Source organism: Varroa jacobsoni, unplaced genomic scaffold (genome assembly GCF_002532875.2).
Source record: "Varroa jacobsoni isolate VJ856 unplaced genomic scaffold, vjacob_1.0 scaffold_42, whole genome shotgun sequence".
Classification (NCBI taxonomy): domain Eukaryota; kingdom Metazoa; phylum Arthropoda; class Arachnida; order Mesostigmata; family Varroidae; genus Varroa; species Varroa jacobsoni.
In genome coordinates, this window is record NW_019212944.1 from 223965 (window position 1) to 247047 (window position 23083).

A 23083-nucleotide genomic window follows, 5' to 3' on the forward strand; every position below is an offset into this window, starting at 1 on the left:
AGGCAAAGTTTGAGGGACAAAATAAGCACTGATCCGTGGCGAGACGTGCACGCTACGAGCGCGGTGCAGAAGTGTACTGCATCGGCGTCCAGCTTTCTTCAATCTTCACCTTTTCTAAACAGTTATCCCCTAAAGACTTTGAAACCACTCCAAAATTATTTTATGCTCATAAACTCTTACGTGGCTAATACACATATCGGTGTTTTTGAATCTAATTTCATTTAATTGTATTTGCTTTTTAGCTATTTCCTTACAGAGGTAGTTACCTAGTATGGGAATGATCTTTTCTACAAAATTCAAATATCTATTATAGCGTTTTATTCATGCTAGGCTTTTTCTAATTGCTTGCGGTCTATACTTCTTGGCAATCCAGCAACAAATAGCCCTGATAGACAAACATCGTTCATGCACTATTGCTTTATCGAAGGACCTAATAAGCTTTAGACTACAATGGCTGGCTTTCGCCATAGCAGCCTGTAGGAGGCCGTTGGCGTTAGCGGTAGTTGTAGTAGCTGCGGTAAGTTCTAGGTCGTTTCTTGACGGACTTACGTAGTTTAGTGGTTACCAACTTTCAACCAACGAAGCTCCTTAATCTCGTGTGTTACACGACTTTACGCCAGAGTCCGTGGGATAAACCTTTCGAACGAATAACCAACTCTCGGCCTACTTGGAGCTACGATGCTATATGAGCTCCTTTATCCACAGCCTGCTCGAGCTCAGCGTCCGCCGTCTTAGAACCAACCTGATGGCCGTTAGTTATTTGGCTCGTCAGACCCACTTCCTTCTCCTTCTATTGGTGCACAATGTGCCTCAGCGCCCACATTCTACGAACGGCAGGATGAAACAAGGTCTCATCGATACCACAACCAAAGTCAATGGCGCGAAGCCTTTAAACGATGTACGCTATTAAAACTATTCTCGTCCGAACATCGAATATCACTTAAAGTTGTCGCTAACAGTCAGGACAGTTGACCGGAAAAGGATGCTGCTGTGAAAGAAGGGCCGCTCAGAAGAGTCCCAAATAAGGCTTAAATCCGAATTAAACTAAGTTGTAAGCTAGTGATGTAACTACCTACCCACTCTCTATCCGGATCCGACAATCTCCCAACTACTGTTTAGTTTTCCAGCTTGTTTTTGTGACCGTCTACCATGATTAGTCTCATACGTGACCACCTGCTGGTTAGTCAGTATGAAGTTATATGGAAACCCACTGATAATGCCTCTCTGCCGAGGCAGCAGGAGTGGACATACTAGGGTAATTTTGATGAAACCGTTTTAGCACTGTCCACTCAGTACTGCTTGGTGTTGCTTTTCTCACGATATATTGTCTTTTTCATATGCGACGATATGCAAATGGCGGGCCTTTCTTCGTTAAGCTCAACAGAGCTTTTGCTGCGGATAGGAAAACGGAGTTTCGACTGAGAGTCTCGGAAAAGGAGTCATCTTGTTCTCAGTAAACCTTCATTCTTTCCTAGAACGGTGGCGATTCTGTCGATCGCAGCTGCTGACGTGATCCTCCCTTTGCTCTGCGTCCTCAGACGCATGCCGTGTAGGAAATGATATGCACCGTCATTGTCGGTGTCGAATCCCACTTCGACGCAACGTACGCCCCGGGGTTGGGGATGAGTAGTAACATGGCCAAGTCGCTGCGTACTTCTTCTGCTTGTCTTCGCTCAAAATTCAGTTCATGAATTCTTGTTCTGCTATTGCTGCTGCCATAGTTTAAGGAATCGCTTAGTGGCTGTATAATTCTAAATCGGTTGATCGGCCAAGTATGATGGCGTGATACGTCGAAGGTGTCAGAATCATGGGGGCGTCTCCGTTGGGCGTTTCTATGCCCTTAGCTATTTCATATTTTCGCTCTTTTCTGGCCTGGACTGATCTTATTTTCTCTGGCACACGCAAGTCTGTGTTCTGAATCTCCCTCATAGCGAAGTCTGGCGTAAAGTAGTAGCTTGTGTTCCTATTTAGATGTCCAGCATGGGTCCTACGTTTGGCTGATGCCCTCTCCTTCGTGGTCCCGCCTCCGTGACGTCACGGCTCTTTCCGCCTGATAGCTAAAACTCCGGAACACATGGAGTTTCTGCACGTTGCCGCACGCACGCCGGTGGTGACTGGCATTAACGAAGCGTGGTAGAGTCAGTTAGTAGCACTCTGGGCCTCGCCGAGATAAGCTGCCAGGACAAGAGACACAGCAGATAAGCAACAACGTGCGAGAGGATCAAATGAACTAGAGGACCCTTTCGTGTTTGAGCAACGTGTGTGCGGCCCCAGACCGGTTAACCCAGACCGGGATCTCGTCACATTCGCAAAGTGGCTCATTCAACGAGTACCTATATGCTCGCAGATCCGAGCACAGTTACACAATGAGTACTGCTTGGCTCAATCGCCTGTTGCGCACGGCCATTCTCTTATAGGCAACGGTAGTAGCACCTGTTGCTGTGTCTGGAAAGGCGTTTGGCGAGGGTCGTTCTGTGCGGTGAACTCCGCCTATGGACATCTTCCCCGAATCTGTGACTACGAAAAAACGGTACATAGAGTGATTAGAGCACGTTGGCGAATTCTGCTGAAAGATTTTGGACTCCGGAGTAAGGAGTGCATCGCTGCCGATTTTACCTTAAAGGTAAGATTCGTCTAATATTACCAGAAAAAACTAGAGCCTAATGATAAACATCAACGATCATATATGTTGCTATTTCCAGATTAGAAGCTTCTATACAAGCTGTTACACTTTCCATAGGTATGGCTTACAAGTGATACAGGTGCTTTTAGGGTGGAATTTATATCGAACTATATTATATGAATTATGCAAACATTTTACTACTTCTTAATGTTTAGCATAGATATATAGTTAGCTTAGAAGTATGTTTATATATCTTACTCATTGCAACAGTATTCGAAAAAGTCCTTCGAAAAAGCTCGCAAAAGCTTCCATTTCATTAACTTTAAGCCCACTGATAGGCGAAAGCGGAGCGTCCTGCAAATTATCCGGGACGGTAAAACAGACTATTGATCGATAATAACCAAATATAGAAATCTCTTAATCTCAAATTCCGAGGTCGTACTTTTATTCCGTGACGAGTTTCGTCTGGCAATTAAAATACGATGAACGCATGCCCAATACGACAAAAAGACTGCCAATGTTTTCCCCGATTTGAAAGCACCACCCTGTCAGTTATTTCCAATTTCCTATATTCCTGTCGTATCTATAGGCCGATTCTCAAGTCAAAATATTATACTGACGTTTAACTTTGGGGTTATTGGATGACGAAAAGTTTCTTGACGTCAGTTAATGAATCAGTAAGACGATTGGTTGTGGAAAACAAAAACTCTTGTCTGTTTTAGACGGTCCCAAGTACAAGTTGGGCAACAATAAAGATAGTACTAAGTGTTCCAGTTAGTTAGCTTTAGCCTAGCTCGCATTTCGATCACACAAATCACTACCTAAGAGCTTCTATCACTAAAAATAGGGTTACTAATGCACGGTTTTTTATTTACCTTTTGGCTGATCTCAATGAGTTTGCGTCAAAGATGTTTCCAGTTCGCAACTTACAAATGGAGGTTTTTTCCGGGCTATGTGCGCGCATACATTAGAATAAGATTTTTATCGCACACAAGCGTACGGTTTAGAAACCGGCAGTCGGCAAGTAGCCGTGTTAACTCAACGAGTAACGTACCTGCGTGCAAGTGTTAGGGGCGCGTTGTGGTCCAGGTTCGAATCCGGGCATGAACGCACTCTGTTTCGTGCTGGAGGGTAAGCTGTCTATGTGATGGAACGCCCAACGACAATGCCACACGTAAATCTCGAACAACTAGGAGTCGGCAAGTAGCCAAAACGCGTCAATAGTACGTCAATAGAATAAGCCCTATACATCTCAAGCCTGTGACGTCCATAAGCTGTTATATCTCGCGTGTTCTTTTGGTTGTCTTAAGCTTTAGTGGGCGTAATTTAAGACAATTTCTTTTTATCGAATGGTCTCTTTTCGCGGCGCACGCTGTTCGTAAATTGACTTAATAATACACGATCATGCACCAATAGTAATTTAACTTACTATTTTTAAGTTCAGTAAAAAGTATTCGGAGAAACATTTTGATGAAATGCTGTAGGTTAACGATTAGTAAAAAATATTTTTGCATAAACACACCCTTAAGTCACGAGCAAAATAAGTGCGGTCTAGACGCTGAGAACAAGCCATCTACATTAGCGGCCGGCACGTTGCACGGCATCCGTTGCGTGTGCAAAAGGAAATTAGTCTTCCTTAAATCTGCCAAGCCGTTGGTAGTTCTTGTACGTGTCTTCTCTTTGAACGAATGGTGGCCTACATCACGAGTCCCAATCCTCTCGACATGTACTTGCTCATGTGTTCTTACCATGCTTTCTAGCCGTCTTTGTGTAGCTGACTTTCGCCTGGCCTTCACAAATTTAAAATTTTACACGTACGGTGACGTAAAGGCCAATGGTAACAACACTCACCGAAGCCAATGTATCATATCGAGTTGCCAAGCTAGAAGGATTTGAGGGTAGATATCGATAATACCACCATATAGGGCTCGTACACGTACGTAAATAAAAAGCAAGAACATATGAAATGATGAACTCGAATCTGCAGGAAGCACTGGATTTGGCCTGTTGTTTTGCTCTAGTTCCTTTCCCTTTCGGGTATCATTCGTCGTGTTCATTAGACTAGCTTTCTCGTCCAATAGACTTTTTCTGTGAAATTTCAAAGAATTTTTTACGTAAATAACTGAAAATTTATTGCGACGTCAATCAAATTGTTGATACTGCGTTTCTGTCTGAGCTCGAATAGGGGCAAGAAAAATTGACGTGCGGATAAGCATCTATTGAAAATCAGAACATTTCTGTTTTGTTGACTATGCGTGAAAAACAGCAGTCGGCTTCCATCCTTGACACGTATTATTTATTTGTTTACAATAAATAAATTCAGTCAAGATTGGCCCTTATAAGATCTGACTATTTTTCATTACTGATAAATTGGAGTAAGTGTAATATACCGTACATTTATATAAGCCATGTTATACTATAAGCATCCCTTAAGGGCAACGCAGCTAAGACTCAGGCAAAAGTGATTTTGGGTAGCTATGTTATCCGCTGGCTTACAACCAACACTGATTACAGTTTCATCTTCGTATGGGCAGCGCTATCATTTGCGGTGCGTTCGCTTGAATCGGATATCAAATGTTCGATATAGGAACATACCTGGGTCGATATGAAATATTGGCAAGACCGACCCTTTACAACAATACTGATAACGTTGCGTGTCCATCTATCAGCATATTTTCAAACGCTGTTGTCTAGACAGAACTTATCTGTATGAACAATAGAAAATAGAGGTGTAGATCAGGAATGGACTGGGTAGGACGTGAATCGAAAGCAATCGATGATAGAAAGGATCAGTTTCTCTTGTACATACATGTAACGACTCTCAAATTAATTCATCCCTGCTGAAACAAGTTTGTTGAGACAAAGACCTTTGGAAAAACCCAAGTTTTGATATTGCGCGGCCATCGAGAAGGAGGAACTTACAGAACGTTACAAGTTCCCCCAATACAATTGACTTGCAGGTAACTTCGCATGTCGCAGGTGTGTCTGCATTTGATTTCAGACTTAGGCCACGTCGTATGTCCTTAGTAGAAAAACACATTATTGTTTCACTAAAAAAAAAACTACAAGTGATTTTCTCTACGACGTACATATGCTGTATACTTTAGCTGCTAGTATAAAACAATTTCGCCATTTTGTAGCATAAGATTTTTCTGTGATTGTGAAGCGCGAGAGCTTTCAACGACAACAAAATCTATTTCGTGTATCGGACAATGCAATTATAGAATCCTGTTCTGTTATCTAGCTCGATAACATGCTTTTGCAAACTGCAGATTCCAGTGGTTTTTAACTTTAAGGCTTTAGAATTACTCGAATGGAATAACTAGGTTTAAAAAATCGGACCTGTTTCGGAGGTCCGTCTTTTAGATCTAGTAGAATAAAAGCCCTGAAACGTTCCCTGAAAAAAAAAAGGCTTTGTTTATTGGCAGTTCAATTCGTCATCACAGGTTCAAGAAGTAAGTCCTAATTCATGCGGATGTTGTGCCTGTTGGCGCAAATGCTTAAGACGGTCACAAATATTCGCATTAAATCGTCTAATGAGTAAAACGCAAACAAACAAACGATCTATTTTCGAATATTAAGTCAGTAGAATAAATTACAACTGAGTCAAGTTCATTACACGACAACGTTGTAACCTGTGTTTGGGTCTATAGATAATTGTGAATATGTTCCGAAGTGGAAGTTTTTCAACTTGTCCTTTCTGGATAATTTGCCAAACGGTGGTGTACATATTGTGCTTCTTTTGAAGTTACGTGAGCTCTCCCTTTACATCGTTTTCTCCCCGTCCGTACCATATAAACACTGAGACGTGCAGAGTCCTTTAAACGACAAATGACGAAACCCTTAACTTTTGCTGTAGGAGTAACAGCTGAGTATGGGGAACCTATCCTCAGAGGGCGGCAATACGCTGGACTGAGTTTTGTCTACTAGGTCATAAGCAGGCATTTGTAGTCGATTAGTTTTAATTAAGTCTATTTTGTTAGGGGAATCAGTTATCTGTAGCCAGCCTAGCAGTTAATGACAACTGCTCAAAATACGTTAGTGTACTTCCGGCAGTCGGCCTGTACCGCTGTAGGACTAGGGAGCCTTTCCACATACCGCACGTCACTTTGTTATGATAATTAGCATTCGTTAATTAGTTCTGTCGCGACTGTCGTTATGACTTAATAACACCGGCGCATCTAAATGGCATATGGAGTGATGCATCGCTGATATAGGTCAGACACAAAAGCTGTTTACAACAAATTACGATAGAACCCAAGTCGACTAATGAAGTGGTTTATAGCAGCAAAAATAGCTAGGTCCAAAAGGGTGGCTATTTGAGACCAGCGAAAGACAAAATTGATCCGGGGTAAACGGGCTAACCGTAAAAACGTTTCTTTGACGGTCTGACCCCCAAGGTGGCCTTACTTGCTCCATTTCGAACTAGTATTATTCAAAAATTATTAATTATACATTTTCATGCCGGGTACAGTTATAGCTAAAATGTCTTCATGACCTGTTGATATCAGCTAATTATTTGCTGGCGTATACAATATTGTCGCACTACGAGTTTTATTATATCCAGTTTATCAGCCTATCCAATTAGGGCAACCTGCAATTCAAAGGTACCTGAGGTGCGTATGGTGACACCTAAGAGAACCCACTTTTTTCCAAGAAGTAATCCCTCTGATGAACTAGATTTGCAGTTTCACTACGCGCACACAAATAACACTTTAAACTGGGCTATCTTCTTTCAAGTAGTTTATTAAAATATCTACCACTTATTGAAAGTTATTGATCAAGTAGCAACGGCGGGAAAAAACTTATGCGCAAAAGGATCTCATCGCTTATGCTCAGCTGAAACATGAATTTGATATTGTCTGTTAGCTTCAGAGTTATCGGTTCGAGTCATAACAACTGGAGTGCCGCACCCGTTGAAAGCAGATAAAGCGTTTTTCTTTGATGACATCGTACCATCGTACGCTAACTCGACGATGATGGGGTGTTTCATATTATTCAGTGCACCATTAAGTTTGTCTGTCATAACAACGAGACGCTGCATGACCTAAACCCTCGTGGTATTCAAGGAAAAACAACTGTTTTCGATTCAAACCTAGTACTACGTCGTCACAATTCAACACAGATCCTGTTTCTGACTATTCAGTATTAAATATAAGAAGTCAGTTTTTTTTTTTTGTTATTTGTTTATATAACTTTCTAGCGTTCGCTGCAAGCACACGGTGAGGCAACACACCGCATTGAGCGCGAACCGCGCAATCTTGTGCCACAACGGCGGCAGCTTGCAAATACATCAGAATTCCCAAACTTTATCGGTACGTTACGCTATTATTATAAGAAACTATAGTATTCAATACGAATACTAAAATTTCTCATAGTGCGTACATTTAGATAGAGTTATACCTAGTTTGTAAATTATGGCCAGATAGAAAAAACAATGAAACTGACGACGACGATGACGATGATGATGATGATATCGAAAGCAACACCTTTAAAAAAGTCTTGTTTGTCGATGCTCGATTGGGGCCTTATAGCACATATCGATTTGGGGGAACTTCTGGAAGGTAACCATTTCAGGCAAAGCATGAACCTACTTGCATACGAACAACACTAGAACGATATTTTATACAGCGCTATAAAAAAATATTTCAGCATCTATTTTAGCTTCGTCCAGCAACTGCAGTATGTAAAAAGTTATATAGTTCAACTAGGGTTACTCATCTAATCGTCGGCAGCTTCCACCGTGCACGATGGGAAGCGGTCGACCATTCAAAGCCGATAGAGAACCGGGCTAATACTCTGAAATACATATCGTCGAAAACCTGGAATCAATCGAAGAACAGCACTCCATGAAGCGACTGTCTGGTAACTTCAAAATTAACTTTTGCACACCTACTTGCTTCCTTGGCTATGATGTAGCTCGTCTGCATTTCATGCCGCCGTTAATAATCAGCTAAATAGCGATGATATATCAGATATTTATGTCGACGTACTTGTCCTTCACCAAACAAATATACTCGTTCGTTTGCTCTTGTGACAAACGCCACTGGATCAGCTATTCATTTGATTCCATCCCATACCCACACATGTATGTAGGTAGGTAAGAAAATAATACTCAGACACTAACTTCAATAATGTCACCAAGCTAGCCTACGAACTCTAGTTGTGTTTTTTTCTACCTGTTCAGTAGTGTAATCCTGCAAAAATTATGTTTTTGAACTTTGATCGTCTTGTTCTTATTGATTATCTTTAGGTACAGGCTGGAGATAGTGCTATATAGGTCTTCATGAGCCGAGCGCAAAATGTATACGATCGACACGTCTAACTGACGTTTGAATTGTTTTTATCAATAGTCTATTTTTAACGTCATCCGATTGTAAAGGTAAACCAATCATCACAATATCGCCACCCCTTATGGTATCTGCAGTGAACCCAACTTGGGTCATCTTTTATCATGAATTATGTGGGCCCTTTACGATGTTTGCATTACAAAGCGAGCATCGTCTCAGTACTTGTTAAGATTTTATTTTTTTTTTTCATTTTTTAGCTTATTGATTCTATATGTTTCGATCTTTTGTTCGTTCTATGTATGTATGTAGTGTTGATTCAGTCAAATAGGCATTTTTGTTTCCGTATCGTTAATCAATATTGTTAATACAGTGAACAGAAATATAAAAACATTTTGTTAGGAATAGAGTTGGTCGCCGATACATCTTTAGTATTAGTCTGACCTTGAAATTACTAAATTTTGCTGTTATACGACCTGCACTGTTAGCTCCGATTAGGCAAGATGGGACAGAAATAGCGAAAAAATAACATAAAAAAAAATTCAGAAATAGCCACTTTAGGCTAGAATAAATGTGCGATTTATTTTTTTCTCCTTGCACGCAAGCAGATCTGGATCCCATGATATGTTCAGGCAGCTCACGCATAGGCCTTAGGCCTTCCTCGTTCAGAGTGTGATAGGTAGAAATTGCTCCCCTTGCCAAGGGTTCGATTCCTGCAGTCGGTAACCCTGTAGATGTGGAATTGAAAGTTCATACTACAGGTATCAATACGAAATCGGTTCTGTTAATACTGTCTATGCATGATGACAGAGCCGATTTCAGTGTACGCTTCAATAAAAGTCTTAGATTCTGAATAGGTTGCACTATTATTTAGTATACCCACAGAGTGCAAGAACACCGCAGATTATTGAAAACTATTTTTACCTAGTTCGTGTGCAAAATTAGGAATAGGTTAATGATAGAGTAGTCCCATTAGCAGAGTAACCCCCAGTAGAAAATACGTATTAGAATCAATCATTCGTTCGCAGCATTTCCCATGAAGCACATTCAATTGTATCGGAATCTCTCTAACATGGTAGAATTTATGTGACTAAAGCAAAATTGATAGTTTTATTTAGCATAGCAAGCATCGTTATTTTGACACTCATGCAGTATGTGTTTGGCAGGAACATGGTCTACGGAACATGGTTTACTACCGGTCTTAAATGCCGATCTATGGTTGCCCACGCACACTGGCCTATTAAGCAATACATCTGTTTGTTAGGAGTTCATATTGGTAAAGACGGTATGGAAAAACTAAATAGAGGAACAATGAGAAACCATTTCTATGATCCGCGTTCATAGCTATTTGAAACCCTTGCCGATATTTCTCTTGGTGTCACTATCCGCGTCTAGAGATTCGGCTTGTTTCGCAGCCAACCGACCTTGAAGCCTGATGACCTAAAAGCGGAGACGTTGTATAGAAATTTCATGGCCGTTGTCCTTGGTCCCTCCCCTTTCCGACGAGGAAATGAGCTACACCATTATCAAGGGACTCATCAAAATGTATACTATTGTAGTCAAGACGTTCACTAATAAAATCGTCGTCAAAGTGGAATTCAGCTATTTTGAAAAGAGGCTTCCATGGAATACGGCCCTACCAGACAGGCCATTAACCCCCTTTAGGCCTTGTGTGTTTTTAGACCTGCACGTGTCTGTCTCTTTGAACGTCTGTGGGCTAAGGTCTGCGGCCGTGCATTCGAGTTCCAAGGCGAGTCTACGTAGAGTTTTTCTATCTACATCTTTTGCCTTCTGATCGGGCATTGCAACCTATTTCCGTATTCGCACGCAAGCTGCTTCGGCGCTGCTCTCCCCAACTCACTCGGCCGGGTCGACCCGCCGTCGATGAACATGGCAGCTAGTGCAGTTAAATAGAACCAAAAGCAAGCAGCTCTAAACGGGCGAGCGCACAAACGTCTTTGTCCCACCCTGCCCCGCTCTGGCCCTTTTCGATGTCTATCTCATCCATTGAATTAAATCCTCACTATAGCTCCACTTCTCATCAAGATGACGAATTCGGCGTGGAGCGACACTTACTTTGTGAGGGGAGATCTTTGGTTTGAATAGGAAAGGTCAACAGCAACGCAGTTAAGACGAGGAAAAAACAGCTGAGTTTTTAAGGCCATCATCAAGGGAATTTGCCCAAGTTTTTCAGTTTGCATCTATGTCGGGGTCAAAAGATAGCACATAGTTTTCTCTGCATGATTTGCGCCGTACAGTGTCATCGGGTTTGTTCGGCTTCGACACTGTGAAGTTATAAAACACACAATATAAAAGAGAGGGTCGTGTCTCTGGACGGCACCAGTACGAGCAGCAGCGGCACTAACAACAGCAGGAACGCAAGAAAACTTCCGACGGCCTGGCATCGAAGTCATTGTAAAGAATTTATCGCGACCGGGCCTTCAAGGTGGGAGAAAACAATAAACGCATTTATAGCAGATTACGTCTGGGCAAAAACTAATTGCGGGAATGAGAGGCGGCTGACTTTAGCTAGTTATGACTTGCCCATACCTAGGATGACATCACTATTTTGTCTGCCGGTCAATATGCTACTTCATGTTATAGATGAGACAGGAATTTCTAAGCTGCGCCCCAGGAAGACATTCTGTATACTTATAAGAAGCTTGCAAATAAGTAGGACTGCCAAACTTATACTTACGTACTTTATGCAAAACTTTTATTTAGATATCCAAAATCAAAGATCCCGCTTGCTATACTGTCCTCGGGTATAGTTTGTATGAACGCTTTGTGCAATTCACTCGGTCACAGAAAAAGCCGCTGCTCACACGTTTCATCTCTGAAAGGAAAAACTGTATGCGCCATATCGTAGAATCAGTGACGACGTACGTTCATCTTCAGTTATGTTTTGTTCCTAAACTCTAATGGCGCTACTGTTGAAACGAGACAAATGTATGCAATAATACATTATACTGTCACAGACACCTCTTTGGTACGATATTTCGATGAAATGAATTATGGAAGACCGATTTTCGCGACCGTTTGGCCTATGCGTCCCTTCGGCTACCTAGTGTAGCTAATGTATATTCAGGCAGTTAATTTTATTCTTTAATTATGAATCTGAAGTTCGTAACGTGGTATGAAGCTAAACGTGTGAGGTTAAATGTGTGACAAATAACACCTACAAATCATACGTGAGCTTTCCACGTTAGGAGCTTAGCTGGTGTTTTGTCGTTGTTTGACGAGATCGAGGCTAAGATTAGCTTTAAAAACTGTAACCGATTAGGCTGAAGAAGACGCCTGCATGTAAACAAATCCATCGTCCATGTACGATGCCGCACTTGTTGACAGCCTGCAATGCGAGCTATCAGGAGATCGCTCAACAAGGGAGATATTTCTGCTGCCCGGAAACTCTCGATGCATCGAGGATAGAAATCTTCGATGACTAAATAGCAACTATTATGGCGAGCAAAATCTGTAGATCATACATTGCATATCCATAATTAACTATAGTACTTCTTCACGCAATCGTCCTTGTTTCATGATATTTTTTCTATTTCGGAGTGTCTTTGGCTTAGACGAGGCAGGTTCGTATGATTAATTCTTCACGCCGAATGTAATAATGCAGCTTTAAGCTCAGTTGCAATGGCATCGAACTTTCACAGTTCGAAACCTTCACCGCTGCGTATATCGCCGGAGAGCTCAAAAACCTCCTATCGTCACTAATAGGCATTAGTAAACACGGTACATTCTGTACCGATGTGCCGCAACTAGCGATAAAAGCTCAGGCCGTAGAAGACGCTATGTTTTACTACAGAAGTGTCCGAAAAATGTTTTTCAAAATTAAAGCCAAAACGCGTTGCAGCTTTCGAACGTGTTGGTCGAGTGTAGCGGACATTTGAACGTCTACACTTCGACGTCTTCATGCAACATTCACAAATGATCTTCAGTAAAGCACTGAATAAGCACGTATTGCGTTCATTCTACACTTTCACGGCGTTAGTGAGCCGTGTTGTGAGATAGGCGATTACGGAGTGGATCCGTACCTATTAAATTCACTATAGGATACATTTGTTCGCTTCATATAAATCAACGACTTCGTTAGTCCAGCCATTCATTTGATGATGAACGATAAGCGAAACTGTTTAACTTGTACGCAAAACGAAGCTCGTCCATCTGCCTTTCGCATGTACGTATCAAGTAGCGTCGCGAAGAGATAAGTTATCGCAATGTCTTCGACGCAAGTAACTAACAATGAAAATTCAATCTCACTCCAACCTTTACCGCATATATAATTCGGAGGCAGCGACGTTACAAGGCAGAGCACTTCGGAGTACATCGGACGTAGTACTATCGTTGGAACAGCGCGGCGATTTTTCTGCGCGTTCCACGATTACGTTCGTGTCAACAAATACAGAAGTCAATATAGACAAACGTACCAATCAGTAGCACCTGCCAAAACGTCCGTTTTCATCTCCGACACATATTACCTAACCGTATGTCTGTTTTCGTCAATCATACAAAAAAAAAACCCTACGCTCACACGCTGGCTAAGGAGGGATCAATGTTATTGATTCATTCGTCCGTTGATAATTGAATGGCAATTAATCCTGACACCTTGGCCAGGTGCATCGAGCTATCCAGCTTACTAAATAGAAAATATAAATGGAACATTCAACGTGTCCCACCTAGATCGCATTTGAGTACTGATATATTATACTGACGCAATTGCGTAAGTATTATAACTTTATTATTATATTATAGATTAAGCCGTCATCGCCTTTTATCTAGAACCATGTAAAATCCATAGGTGGCGTAATTTTATCTTGGAAATTGTCTTTTATGCTTGCTAAGAGTACGACTGATCGAACTTCAATGCCCAATGCTTTGATTAGGCATACACGTATAGAATTATCAGATCGGCCTTTGTTGGACTTGTTCGCTCAATAACGTTTCCTCGTATTAGATGTTTAAAAATTAAAAATAGTCAGCCGTTTGAGAAGCTGTGTATTCGGTGCCTTTAAAATGGCAGTACATCGCTCCGGATATATACTTTACTAACGCGTAGTTATCCACGGACCATAATTTTTTTTTTACTACAATTAGAAATAACTGAGAATATAAGCAGGACGTAGGAGAGACCGGAAGCGTCTGCGAGTCCAGCGTACGAGGACAACAAATATGACGTCCTGATACCTAGTAACGCGCCTGTAATGTATTTGTTGTTAAAAGGCCACTCAATTACTCGTCTAACAATTTATGTTGCTAATTACAACTCTTATTCCGTAATATATATTCTATGTCGAATCTTCGATACGTCATATAGACTGGTAGTAATGATATACAACGTTAGTCCCAAAAAATAGTAGTTAATACCAAAAAAATCTACATAGAAAGTATAATTTTTCTTTTTACCGCAAATGTTCAGAATGGTCGACTATTTGTTTTAAAAAAATTCAACGGGTATTGTGTTTCGTGTTATGGTGCATTTTTGCCCAATCCTGTTTTTAATTTTTCCGTGTCGTGAGTTTTTTGACGTGAGCCTTATTTTCCAAGTATACTCATAAGAAAGAGTCCATTGGCGTCGGAGTGAGGAGCTGTGTGGGTATTCTATGAGACCTTTCAGTACAACTTGTTTGTATGGAAGACCTCATCAAGGTATACGCTGACATTACGATGACAGTATGAAAACTCCAAACAGTCTGCGCATCCAGCACAAGCGAAACTATGGGAACTATAGTTTATGCAGGGAATGTAACCTTCATATTTACAATGTCTTAAAATACTATGGATACTAAACTTGCTGACGTTTAAGCTTGCGAAATGATCATTTTACAGGTTCTTGAGATTTCGTACTATAACTTTTAAGTGCTTGTTTTTGGCTGGTAAAACCCGCCAGTATTCCTTGTCATCCGGCACGCTGTCCTTGAGCATGCTCGATAATTCTTTCTGTTTAAAACTTATTTTTATTTCGATTAGTCATAGGCTGCGTAGCTAGATCTGCTTACAGCCTCTCACGATGTTGCCTTTATATTTTTGCTACATTTCCATACTTCCAGTAACATTTTAAAATAAATTTTATTCCACATCTACGGCTGTATAGCCGCAGAGCGAGGAGCTGTAAACTGCTCATTTGTACCAATCAACTATAAAGCTAGGCCAGTCGGCCTTATTTTGGTGACACCGTTGGGGTAGCTCGTAATATGATTGAAGTGGCGTAGGAGTTGGCTGATCGAGAACCGTTTCCCGTGATGCTCAATGGGAGGAAACCCAAGCGATAGGCTGGGGAGTACGAGTAACTTGCAAAGCAACCGAGACCATCGAACCAGGCTGTAAGGCAGGCGTGCGGGTATTTGCAAGGAGTGCCCGACACTTAGTTTGATTTGAAGATTAATGCAGAAGAGACGTGTGAAAGCTTCAAAGAGGACGAGGGCGCTTTTTCCTGTAGGATGTCGGTTCGTCCGAACAGTTCTTTCGTTGCTATAGGAAGACGAGAGTGAGGTTCAGCGAGTTCGGGAACTGTGGTACCTCCGCGTTATGTGGGCACCACCAGGCCTGCAAACGGAGGTGTAGCTAAAACCAGTAGTCAACTGACCGACTCGGTTAGCATGAACCCCCTACAACGTCACGGCGCATCAACCGCCGAGTCATCGAAGGACACAAAGTGATCAGCATTATGCGAGAACGGTAAACAGTGGGCAGCTTCTCATTCCGACAGAACACCCTCCACCGTTCGGACGGCATGAAAAAATTATGACTCGCGCTTCCACAGGCAACCGAGGCTTTGATGTTTGCTAAGTGTTATCGGGGTCATCCAAACAAAAAGAAAACTATTCAGCGCCTGATGGCATGATATTTTCCAAACGGAGGGATTTTGCGCAGCTGTGACGTATGCCAGCTGCCAGCGGTAAACAGCCGTGATCGCTACGTGTAGTACCTCGGCAATACGATGGTGGAAGCAACGGGAAACCCAATTGTATGTGGGCTTAGTGCCGCAGACTTGTGCAAGACGTCCCCTTTATGCCGCCCGCTAGCCCCTAGTCGGCTCCGAAGATAATGGAATCGCGCTTAGCGCGTGCCCGTAGGGGGTCACCAAGAGGTATACAGTGCAACGTAAAGTATAATGCACCGGGTGCAAGGGGATACCAGCCGCGAGATGGGGTTATGTCCCCGGATGAACATAGTCAAGTTAAAATATAAATTGTTAAGTAAATACAGTTCTACGACTGTACAAAAACAGGTAGCTGTAGAGTGCTTGTTTTTTGTCACCTAACGACGAAACTATGCCAGTCCGCCAGTTATAATATGCGCGTATATACATACATGTCAAAAACATTGAAGAACTGTTTCGCCAGCGCGCAGTTCATCGGGAAAAGAATAAGGATGAGAGATTATATAGGCATCAACTTGTACACACACGAATGCGCTTAGCAAGGGCTGAACGTTACTGTTCTGTGAATTCGGGGCAGTGAGGGTGTAAAAGGCTTAGAAGTACGCTGTGATATAGGCTCGAATCCGGGCATAGATACATCCTGTTTGGCGCCTAACGATGATGTGTGACGTAAAGCTCAAAACACAGAGAGGGTGTAAAAGCTTCAGCAGCTAGCCATTATATTGATCAATCCCGTGCAATCGAAGCCGACAAGTGTCCTTGTCATTTATTTAATATATAAGTTTAATATATAATAATTATAGTAATAGCTAAAAGTAGCCCCGGTACTCGATTCGTTCTGTAGCCCATTCTAAAAGCAGCGTTAGCACCAGTTTGCTTCCATGAGAACACATATAAGCAGACATCGTATTGCGTTCGATTTGCCCAAGGACTAGGCCGTTCTTGAAAAAGCAGGCATTGATTAAGCCAAAGAAAATCTGTATTAATTGTAACGAAAGCCAAGCCTGACACCTTTCAGGCATCATTGCTCATAGTAACACGTTAGATTCGAGCAGATGTGTTTCGTGTTAATGATAACAAATGGCTTACTGCCCTATTATTAACTATAGTCGGCCACCGTACGCGCATTTCATCATTGAATCAAATTGACAGTTGTGCATAACAGTGACCGAAAGTAAATCCGTTAGCCTGTTTCTAGGCGTGTGGCCCGTTAACTATTATGAGCAAGAAGGAAAACGCATCCGTTATACATTTATTTATACATCTTTGATGCCGCCGTACATACAGGTTCGACCTCACAGAAGGTTCATCCTTTCGACAACGTATGAAAAGCGTGAAGAAGTAAATTGGCTTACGGGCTAACCAGGTCAAGTTAACCGGATGAAGGGAGCCCCTAAAAGAAACGTGATGGAAGAGTTCTTTGATACCGGCTTTTCAACGAATGATCACTGCACCCCTGAAGAAGCAGTATGTTCCTGCGCTAAGATCAAAATGTCACCCCTTCAGGGCTGCGAAAAACTAACGATAAGTGCTCCCGATTCCAGTTGCCTGTTTGTGTCCTTGGCATGGACAGGAAGAACGAAAATATGACAAACGGAGAAGTATCATGCTTAAAGACTTATGAGGCAGCGATACAAAATAGGTGCGAACTTTGAAGTGCCAATGGGTGTTGGCCGACTGTATGCGTAATGTTCGAAAGCGACAATATAATGCGGTGTACGCTGTCATCTATCTGGTTATAGTAGTCAGTACGAATATTCGAAAAACCATTAAGCTAGCCTGTTGTGGCCAGTATATCCAACTATTCAACTGGTCGATAATTGGATATAATTATGGCATACAAAAATATTTTTTGCATAAAAGAACACATGACCGCTTTGTTGAACATGCCCAGGACATCCGGATAGATCTGTCATGAGGTCTGTGTGTATCAGCAATGGACCGTGCTAGTAAATCATGTATGTTTATAAATTACTCTCATAAATCACGATCGTTGTGAGACGTTTCAAATACGAAGTGTTTTAGTCGTAAAGCTAGAGAAATCACTACTCGTCTAGGCCCTGCCACGGAACGCGGACATTGGAACAAGTAAGACCTTGTCGCACTTACGATCATCCATGCCAACCCATTAATACTTGTTAGTTTGCCATAGACTGTCCATTGAAGAAGTCAGTGGAAATACGCTCACACAAAACATATGGACAGGGTAACTCTATATTCGACTGTGAACAAGGCGGCGTCTCGATATACTGGCACAGGGGCTCTACTGCGGCTTTCGCGGCCATAATACTATGTATAATACTACATTGGTTGAATGTTTGATTCCCCTACGAGTATTCATTACATCTATCGATGTATTGTACAAGTCGCACCCGAGGTAGCCAGCATTCGCTTAATGGCTCTGGTATCGGGTAAATCTTTATGGCTCGCATCTAAAGTGCTAAAATATTAAACAAGACTGCTAGATGTCTGCTCGTACACGCAATAGGCATGGCCTTCAGATGGTATCAATCCAATAGCTCACTCGATTGCTTACAATATGGAACAAATAAAGGAAAAAAAATAAGCGTAGCAACACATATTTATACAACTGGACAAAACGAACGCTCAGAGAAATAATCCATATTTTTTTTTTTAATTCAATTATGGAAATATATGTTTATCATGCGAATCTGTATATTGTGCTAGAAGAGACTGTTGGGATGGACGTTTCAGTTTACTCTGTGACAATATTTTACTTCGTTGTCTACTAACCATCTTTTGAAATTTGTTTGAAATATCGTTGTGGTTCGTACTGCCACTTTATTCATGACAATTATATAGATACAATATATACAATAGAGACCACTCAAATTTGACATCTCTAACTGCAGTTGTCCTACAAGTACAACACTAGGACCTTCCTACATTTGGCATTATAGGCGAAAATAAAGCGTTTTGGTGTAGGAGGATTGAGGAAATCGAACTTTCTACGTACTAAACAATCTAATTAATTTGTTTTTTTGTTTTTTCGTGCCACAACCATCATCGCATTAAAGCATTTTAAGAAAGATTAGACGAATCTTGTCTGTTCTCTGAATTGTTCGGGAAAGACCGACTTGGGTATGCTTCCCTCATTTTAAAGCAACTTCTTTCGAAATGCAAATTTTCAAATCGCGAAAGGTCGAACACTTTGCAAAAAACCATGTATACATGACATTCGGCTCTTTTATATGGAAACATTTGGTATGCTTAGTGCCAATGAAATGAGGCCGTCCGCCTCGGCGAGTACAGAAAAAGATTGGCATAGATATCTATTACCGCTGAAGTCCTATCTCCTCCTTCTTGGTGCCAATTTCAAAATCTGTTTTTCATACAGGATATATAGGAACCCGAATGAATCTCAGATAACGTATCGTACATTTGTGCATGTTGCGCTCATACCATGTATATTGGGTGCATGTTAATTGATGTTTTTATTACGTGTGTTTGAAACTCCGGAGGGTAATGGTCTACAACAGAGCTTTGCCAAAATATATTTTCAACAAGAGTATATTTTGTGTTTTTGAAATGGCATAGAACACGGGATTAGATAGCATTAAACGAAACGGTGCTCGTCGTACGGTGGCCGTCTTCATCACCTAGCGATTAGACGCAATCAAACGCAGGAGGTGTGACTATTTACATGCACAGATCTCGATCATTCTGATTCGGTCAGTCAGGTGTATATATATATATATATCAATACATTTGGCACGTTCCGAATATTTATGTTGATGTGATCATTCAGCCCACTCTGAATATGTCTACCTGATACGACGTCTGTTTAAACGCAAATAGATAAAATGGCTTTATTTAAATTCTACGAGCATTTGTCATTTCATGTAAATGGTTTGCCAAACGAACGACGTATCTAATTTGCTTATTAGGTTGTAGCTAGCTTTTTTCAAATTTACCTATATGCTCTTTTATTTATTATTATTGTCCTGATTCTCATACATCAGAGCTATGGTCCTAATGGCGAGCTTTCATAAAAGCATAGTCCTAGTAGTACCAGCCCCCCAGTCTAGCATAATTTTATAGCAATTGATCATTGTGTTTCTCGTTAAGTAGAATCAGTTGAACAAGTTATAGCCCCGTCAGCTGCTGTAACAATAATACAACAACCCCTGAGCGTTCTCGGTCGAATAGACACACACTGTTTTGGCGTAAGCAAGCAGGGTAACTCTGAGCGTCCTTTGCGATCGTGTGAAATCCCCCTTTTGACGAAAGGATAGGATTTAAATATTGACAGCTTCTTACTACGGCAAACGTTTTTTTTCGAGAGACTTGCTCTTCAAGCACTATTTTCAATACAAATGGTTCGAATCGAATGGGTGAATGCCTTGCAATACTAACGTTGTCGTCTGTATCCCGCATGTACGTGTCTTTCGCATGCTAGGACTTCCAAGAAGAAATGAAGAGCGTCGTGCAGATGAGAGGTCTGTGTCTGTGGGCATATTGTCTTTTAATCTAGTTGATTTAAGTTGAGCTGCTTATTTGTGTTTTGTCAATTAGTCTTAGCCTTTAAACTAAATTTCCTTGAAATGCCTTAGCTTTGGTCACTTTTTGGCCAAAATACACTGCATATGAAAGACGTAAGTATGTGGTTCCAAGAACATGAAACAAACTTACAATTACTTTCCTAGACGCTCAATTAATTTCATTGCAGCAGCCCTGGTCATCATAGAAAGTGTGCGAACAAAGCAAGACGTTCCTAGCTTTACTCGCGCATGATTTCTGGGCCTTCGCAATGGTTATTTCTTCGCCAGCGATATTGAGGCTGCTGACGTCGGTGGGGGAATCCTCATTGTAGAAATGGCAAACCGCTTACAGTGGCGAGTGGGGGGTAAAAGGGGACGAAGAGAGCAGCACGGGAGCAAAGTATATCTGTCGTAGAAGAGAGAAACAAACCAGTGCACTCCAAGTAGTATGCCATATGCCTATTTGACTCGTGAACGTCGACCAGAACGTTGCCATAACTTAATCGTATTATTGATTCTGGCAACATGCATTGTCTTGTTCAGCGGAATCGTCATAGCCATCGAGATCCTATAGACACGATGATGACGAACTGGCACTTCTGATCACGTCGTAGACGTGTGTTCGTTTAGCCCCTGATCAGTAATCGATATGGACAATATACGCCTCCGGGCTGGCTGCTATTAGATACTGTAATGGTGTCGTTCGAACCGCTGCTTTATTTACCCGGACTACAGGAGCAGCCGCTGAGGTCGTTGTGCTTAATTTTAATGTTGTTGTTGTGAAATCCCCGTACGAAGAGTTGGTAAAAAGCAGAAGCTGCTATATGAGTCCGACACTGAATGCTCTACTTTCTGCCCTCGGAGCGATACGATTCTCTAATTCGTCGCGTACCTTTTTGTGAGTCAAAAGTATATATTGACGTTTGTTCTATGATAGACATAAAAAAGCGAGTTATGTCTTCAACGTACACTTAATTGGGTTTTAACAAGACAGCTGTTCATAGATCACAAGTCCTTTATGTCTTTAACTAACATCTCCTATTTGCAAAAATAGATTATACTGTTCTGTAATAACGTATTGCTCAAACGGGAGCGGGCGCTGGGTACGTTCTTAGAAAGCTGAGCCAATGAAGTATTCAACTGTCTTTAGCATTTCGCTTTAGTTTTCCAAGAGCCATGTCATCTCAACACCGACTGCGATTAGCGCCATAACAAGTAATTTCTTATCCCATATATCTTGTATAATAACAATATACATTAAAAAATGCCTCATAGCAAGTTCAAATGCCAAGTTGAAAAAGGAGTGATCCAGGCGCAAATAAGAAAAATCTCAATTTACAGTACATTCCTTTTGTATTAAGTCAAGCTTTATTCTCTAGTTAACTTCGTATTGGCCATTGAGCGCTATTGGTGTATCTTAAGCAGATTTTGGATGCATCCTATTAGTGTCCTAAAAGCTGGCCTCTTTTACCATTACCATGTGACGTCTTTACTATAGGCTTATACGTAATGCATGGTCTCGAAAGGGTATAACCTAAAAATTTGGAAGCAAAATGGCCTATTTATTGCTTCTCTACGAACGTGTACTCTAGTTAGTTCTATTAAATTAGTATTTATTGGTACTAAATATGTATATTTAAATGTGAATTAAAAAGATTTAATAATGAACTTTCGTCAATTGTAGCTTTCTCCTCTTGTGTTCAAAGATTCAATCTAAGTAATTTAAAATGAACTCCGTTCTCTGAACGAAAAGACGCAGTAGTAATGTAACCGTATTAAATTTTCCCTCTTGACGGGAAGATCTTATCTTCAAAGCAAAGTTGAACTATAAGCAAAAACCAAGATACCGCCCGCACCTGACCCTATCAGACAACACTGACCAGATGCGAATACCTATTGCCAACGCTGGTCGAAATTAGAATTTCTCGAAATAGTACCGGAATTCCGCGTTCAGGGTGGATGCTTCGTTGGTTCATCGTTATTCTGGGCGAGATTATTTAACTAGTTTCAAGTCAACCATCTCGTAACTGGTCTGTCTACTATGAAAATCGAAGTAACTTGCAACTTGATGGTAAATTCGAAATAACAGTTTCAGTTCGACTAAGTAGCGTATTAGCAAGTAAAAGTAAGCATAAGGTAGAATATTATCGAGTTAGTATTTAAGCTGATAGAACTCGGGTGTTTACATGTTTAGACTTGAAACACTTGATTGACGTGAAGTCTGTCACGCCCTCTTTCGATACCATGTGCTAGAACGTACGATGCTCAATATCGATGAAATAGAAATTTAAATTTAGTCCTGAAATACACGCAGCTTATAGAGAAGCCATCATAACTTACCTCAGCATGTTTAGGTAAACTGTGTACCTTGCTGTGCGAAGTAGTCTAGCAAAATTTCAGCAAACGCACCGACTCATTATACCTGGTCTCCAAAGATATAAGTGTACTATATTTTGTGTAAACATGCGGTGGTTTGGCCTCTCCAGGCTTGCTTCAGACCCAGACTACTTGTAGCCTGTGCTTTCGCTCACTACTCAATCGCCGAACTGTCTAGGTCTTGACCCACAATGGCGGATCGGTATTTCCGTAAGTGCTTTAGCCTTACAGCCAGCTACGACATGCCGCGCCGCAAATTGGAGCGGAATGCTACTTGAAAACTAATACAAAACTAGAACTCTATTTTGCTTTTGGTAGCTAGTTGAATCGCTTAAGATAACGTTTAATCCGATGATGTCGCCAAAGGTGAATGCTAAGGTTTCATACTATCATTTTCCATTAAAGC

At 41.3% G+C, this 23083-nt stretch overlaps 1 protein-coding gene across 1 annotated transcript in view; it reads left to right on the forward strand.

Moving 5' to 3' along the window:
• Nucleotides 1-1915: 1915 nt before the first annotated feature.
• FMRFa (FMRFamide related propeptide) overlaps nt 1916-23083 on the forward strand; it is a 103171-nt gene continuing 82003 nt past the window's right edge. The window contains exon 1 of the mRNA XM_022832930.2: nt 1916-2623. The gene's annotated coding sequence lies outside the window, so the exon portion shown is untranslated. The remainder of the gene's footprint in view (nt 2624-23083) is intronic.